The 5,584-nt window shown below is 42.3% G+C and overlaps 1 pseudogene; it reads right to left on the bottom strand.

The window, feature by feature from the left end:
* Positions 1–1,362: 1,362 nt before the first annotated feature.
* Positions 1,363–5,435, bottom strand: LOC123176258 (putative protein FAR1-RELATED SEQUENCE 10; annotated as a pseudogene).
* Between the last annotated feature and the right edge of the window lie 149 nt (positions 5,436–5,584).

Below are 5,584 nucleotides of genomic sequence, written 5' to 3'. Positions count from 1 at the left end.
GCTTGTAAGATTCTTGACCATCAATGGCTAACCGGTGATGTTAGTTATTGTTGTGTTTTCTATTAGCATTCAATGGAAATTGGAATTGTTATACATCATTTAAATTATTTTCAGGTTATCAATGCTTATTCGTCGTATCTGTTGGGAGTTGTTGGTGACGATCGTCATATAATGCCGACCTGGCTGGTCAATTGTTTACTTGAATTTAGACCCGACACTGAGCCAGGAAAAAATGACAACGAAGTTGTGGCGAAGAAGAATGGACCCGTGAATAGATGCACCGATGAGTATTTTAAGAAAGATAAGGTAAGTTCAACTGACTTAATGTATGCATATATGGGATATAAATAATAAGAGAGTATGTGTTGATTACATCATATTTTCGTTGTGATGTAGATTTATATTCCTCTTAATAAGGGAAATACCCACTAGGTTTCGGTCGTCATGCATCGCCCGAAGGAAGAGTTCCAGGTTCTTGATTCTTTGATGGGACCCGAACTTGACAGTGAAATTAGAGACAAAGTTGAGGAGCTAGTACGTCATAAATTTTCATGAGCGTATTGAAACTATCATTTAGTAACTGAACTATGTTAAATTCTTTCCGTGCTATTATATATATGAACAGAGAAAACAATTTGGATATGACATACGTGATGCGAAAGCGAGCAGTGCTGTGAATTATCTGGATGTGTCTACCTGGCCTATCAAAACGTATAAGATGCCACAACAAGAAGACGGGTGAGTAAATATTTTCATATTATTTTAATATCTTACCTGAAATGCGAACTTATGAACCGTTGTTTGTATGGACCAGCAATTCATGTGGAATATTTGTTCTTCGATGCTTTCAATATTGGAACCGTGAAAAATGGACAAACCATTTTTCCCAGGTCTAGTTTTATTCAAATAATTATATTCATTTGAATTCATTATGTAATACTATTTGGATTGTACTAATATGAAGTTCTAACAGGGGTCGATTGATAAATCGAGGGACTTAATGATTGCGCAACTTATTTTTTCGAAGAGAAATACGCTCAACAATGTGAAGAACAAAGTTACCCGTCTTGCAAAGAAGAAATAAATGTGGCAAACTTTATGTAGTAGAAAATTTTGTAGGCTCAAATAATGTTTACATTTATTTCAACTTTGATATCTTGTGACGAAGAAGACACTACTATTTTGAATATTTAAGTCGAGAATGACATTTGGATTATTATTTTGTCTTCATGCCGTTGTCTTTAAATTTGAATTATTCATATTCATAGTTCTGCCGTTGTCAAATTGTTTGGATATATCCTGTACTGGTAAATGTTAAAAAAATGCCCATGTATTCATTATTCACTATAGTGCCGTCGTTGTTTACTGTTGTTTTTCTGCACTGCCGCCGTCGCTTGTAACACCGACGTTCTTAGTTTTTCTTTTTAAAGCACTGTCGCCATCGCTTATAACACTGACGTTCTTAGTTTTTATTTTTAAAACAATAGCCCGACGAGTGCGCCGACCAGTCTGATGTCAGACTGGACCGACGACACTGTCCAACAGGGCAGCGTCGAACGACGGGTAGCCTAGCGATTTAATCAAAGGCATTCGACTGCATATGCGCCGCCGGGTATATAAGCAGGTCATCGCGCGCTCCGTCGGGCGAGGTGGGACTAAACCTTTCCTATCGCAGCCGCCGTGCCTGCAGCGACGCGCGTGACCGCGTGGGCCGGCCCAATAACACTGCACAGCTCGCGGAGCGACGACGGCCCAAGTACCACGCGGCGCGACGATAGCGCAAGTACCACGCGGGGGCGACGAGAAATGTTTAGTCTCACCTCGCCCGACGGAGGGCGCGACAACCGGCTTATATACCCGGCGACACATAGGCAGTCGAACTCCTCTGATTAACTCGCTCTGCTGCCACCGTCCGACGCTACCCTGTGGGACAGTGCTGCCGTTCGACGCTGCCCTATGGGACAGTGCCGCCGGCGCACTTGTCGGGCTTTTTTTTTAAAAAAAATGACGGGGTTGTAAGCAACGGCGACCGTACAGTGCAGAAAAATCAACAGTAAACAGCGACGGCACTACAGTGCATCATGAGCACATCAAAATAAACATAGTAAAAATACTTCTTGCATTACATAGTCTGTCATCAAACAAATAGTTATGTTGGTATTGTAGCAAATAGTCTGACATCAACAAAGTAAAATAAGTCTCATATAACATAATTTAAGAATTATAAAAGATCACATAGATAGAAGCAATCCATCAAAAAATTGTCTTCAATCAAAGGGTGAAGCAATCTTCCATAGCAATCCATCAAGAAAATGTCTTCAATCAAAGGGTGAAGCAATCTTCCATACTCTAGAATTCAAGCAAAGTTCCTACATATCAAAACAGTAAGATATGTGTTAATTCACAATAAACAAATAAATTTGGTTTGAACAATAGGATTTACAATAACATACGAAAATCATACTTAGGATTTTGAGGGCACGTGGACTTATAATGAACCGTAAGACCGCACTGTCCACATTGACGTCTGCTTTTCTCATCAAAAGCTTTAGGTCGCCCATTTTTAGTGACATCAGGACCATCCTTACCGCGGCCTTTAACATTCTGTTTTGGTGCGCCTTTGGTGTTAACTTTTGGGGTATCACGGACAAGACCATGATCTTGATTAGGCTCAAATGCATCGTCGTTCACAAACTTTACCTCCACACCAGGCTCATCCTCCTCAGTGTAATCATTATCTATTATGTTCCTCAGAGCCGCCTTCAACTTGTCGAATAAAAATGGTTTATGGCATGCTTTATGAGTTGCTTCGGCAGATAAGATAGTCAACTCGCTGTACCTAGCTCTGTCCCCTGCACCCGCCCATCCCCACGCAAACAGATCGCTAGTGCGCTTCACGGGAAGTCCACCCCTTGCAACTTGGCTCAACCTCCACAGTACTAAACACTTAGGTATCTCACGTAAGCGTAGCTGAATCAGAATGTGAAGAATATGTTTGCAAGGAAGTCCTTTGCGATACATGCTTCTGCAACTGCACTTCACGGTTTCTTCAGAGTTACCTGGGGTGTAGTCCACGGTGAATCTGATATCCCCATTTTCCTTCCATGTCAGTATGAATCTGTGAGTGTCTGCTCCTCTGAGTCTCTGAAGGACCTCAAGCTCCCGTGCCTTCTTCATATCTTCCTGTAAGATATAAAAGTTTGCCGCAGTGAACTCACGGGCAGCTGATTTCTCAATATCTTTACACTCGTCTAATACTGGTACTGGGACTGTCTGTGAGTTTGTGTAATCGTCATGCGCCTCGTTCTCACGGAGACGAACTATGCAGTTCTCATAGTGCACAATCATATCACGAATAGTCATACTGGAGTCTAGATGCAAGTGAAGGCATGAATTCAGACTCTCACTTCGCTGGTTACTTCGCTTACCTAAGAAAAACCTACCAGACAGATATGATGCAGCCCAAAGCCTTTTCTTCTTGTACAACCTACGTAACCATGTCTTTGTTTACTCCGACTGCCATTTGGCGGTAAACGCTGCCCATCTCTCCTCAAATACTTTTTTTGAAGTGGCATAATAAAGTAGAGACCTGAACTCCTTTAGAGACTTATGATGAAGGTGTTTCTGCATGTTCTTCTCAATATGCCACGAGCAAAGACGATGCCAAACCTCCGAAAGTACCTTTCTGATGGCCTTAATCATAGCGGCATCTCCATCAGTAATTACTGACCTGGGCCTCTTCTGACAGTGAGGCCTCAAAAACGTCTGAAGCAGCCAGACATATGTATCTTCCGCCTCGTCAGACACAAGAGCACAACCGAATACCGTGGTGCAACGGTGGTTGTTCAGACCGACAAAAGGTATAAATGGCATGCCATACCTATTCATCATGTATGTGTTGTCGAAGACTGTCACATCACCGTAGTCAACATAGTGTCGACGTGATTGAGAATCACACGAGAATATGTTTTTCAGCCTTCCTTCATCATCGACGGTGTGCTCAAAGAACAAATCTGGATCTCTCTCTTTTCTGGTCATCATGATCTCAATGGCAGTGTCTGCATCACCTTGTGCAAGCAACTTCATTTTTTCTCTATAACACATGTTATAAAGCATCTTCCTCCCAAAACCAGCCTTTGCATATGACCCCTACCTACTGACGAGATTATCATAAATCATATGTTTCCTGATTCCAGCACCTTCCATAGTTAAGATCTCAGCTTTCTGATATTCTTTTATCTGATTATAAGACCGAAGAAACGTGACTTCATCCGATCTAGCTAGAACATGATTGTGATCATCATTGAAATTGCTGACGTACCAAACATCACGCTCTTTATCAAGTTACAAAGTTATATGCGCATCACAGAAGCAACGAGTCTCCCCTCTTAGCCTGCGAGTCCTGCCTTCCATTGTACAAAGTTTTGCCTGTCGTTTCCCAGATCTCGCACACAGATACTTTCTCAAGCGCTTAGTTCCCTCAAGACCTTTCGAATATTTTGGTGAGTCCTTTCTTACGCTAAAACCACGCTCGTAAGCATACTAGTTATAGAAATTGTAAGCCTCGCCTAGTGACTTGAACGTCTTCCTCATGACCTTCCAATGCATGTCCAATGATTCTTGTTGATATTCATCAAATCCGATGTAAAAATTAAACAGATCATCACCAACATGCTCATCCTTCCCGCTTGTACCATCTACTTCTCCCTGTAAATTAATGCATTAAACCATTTATGTCAATAAATTATTATTTTAATATGTAATGTATGTAAGTTTCAAAACTTACTTTGCTGGAGCTGTCATCATGAGATGCATCAACGTGCGATTTGTTACTTTCATCGTCCACAGTATTCCTCACAAAGTCCCCGTCCTCGTCCATCTGCGGACATTGCACAAAAATACATGTAAGCGCTCATATGGTATTATGTCATTTCTTCTCTGATTTTTTAAAAAACATATCCGGAGTGCACTTTCAGCAAATGAATCATCTATATCCATATCATCATCATCATCGCCATGTCGCTGCATGATTTAAAAAAATATGTAATTGTCCGTGCGGTTTATCATATTTATTTTTTTATCAACATTGATCACACTTACATTGCCACTATAAGATTCATCCAAACTCATGTAGTTCTCCTCAGCAGGTTCATCCATATTCAGTGACGAGGTTTCGTTGTGCTCGCCGTAATCATCGCCATCATAATCGCCCTCCACCTCTAACTATACATGTTTAAAAAAATTCTAAGATCAATCAAACACCATGTAACATCATCCCTAAAACAATTATTTCATCAAGCACAACAATGTCTCAAACCAACCTCTTGCACGGCGGCGAGTATTTCAGCCGGATCCATTTTCTCCGATGACGAACGTGATGACGGCGTGACGTTGCTGGCCGGCGGAGGCAGGTGTCGACGATGTGAGGACGATGGCTGGTCGTAGCAGGCGTAGTGCGCAGAGGGAGGCAGCGACGTAGATCACGAGTGGGCGGCCATCTGGGCGACGGGAATGGAATGCGGCGGCGGCGGCAACGGCGCCGGGACACGCGCGGCGGCAGCGGCAACGGCACCGGGGCATGCTC

The sequence above is a fragment of the Triticum aestivum genome, unplaced genomic scaffold, assembly GCF_018294505.1.
Source record: "Triticum aestivum cultivar Chinese Spring unplaced genomic scaffold, IWGSC CS RefSeq v2.1 scaffold47678, whole genome shotgun sequence".
NCBI lineage: Eukaryota > Viridiplantae > Streptophyta > Magnoliopsida > Poales > Poaceae > Triticum > Triticum aestivum.
This window is presented reverse-complemented; position numbering and strand designations above follow the sequence as displayed.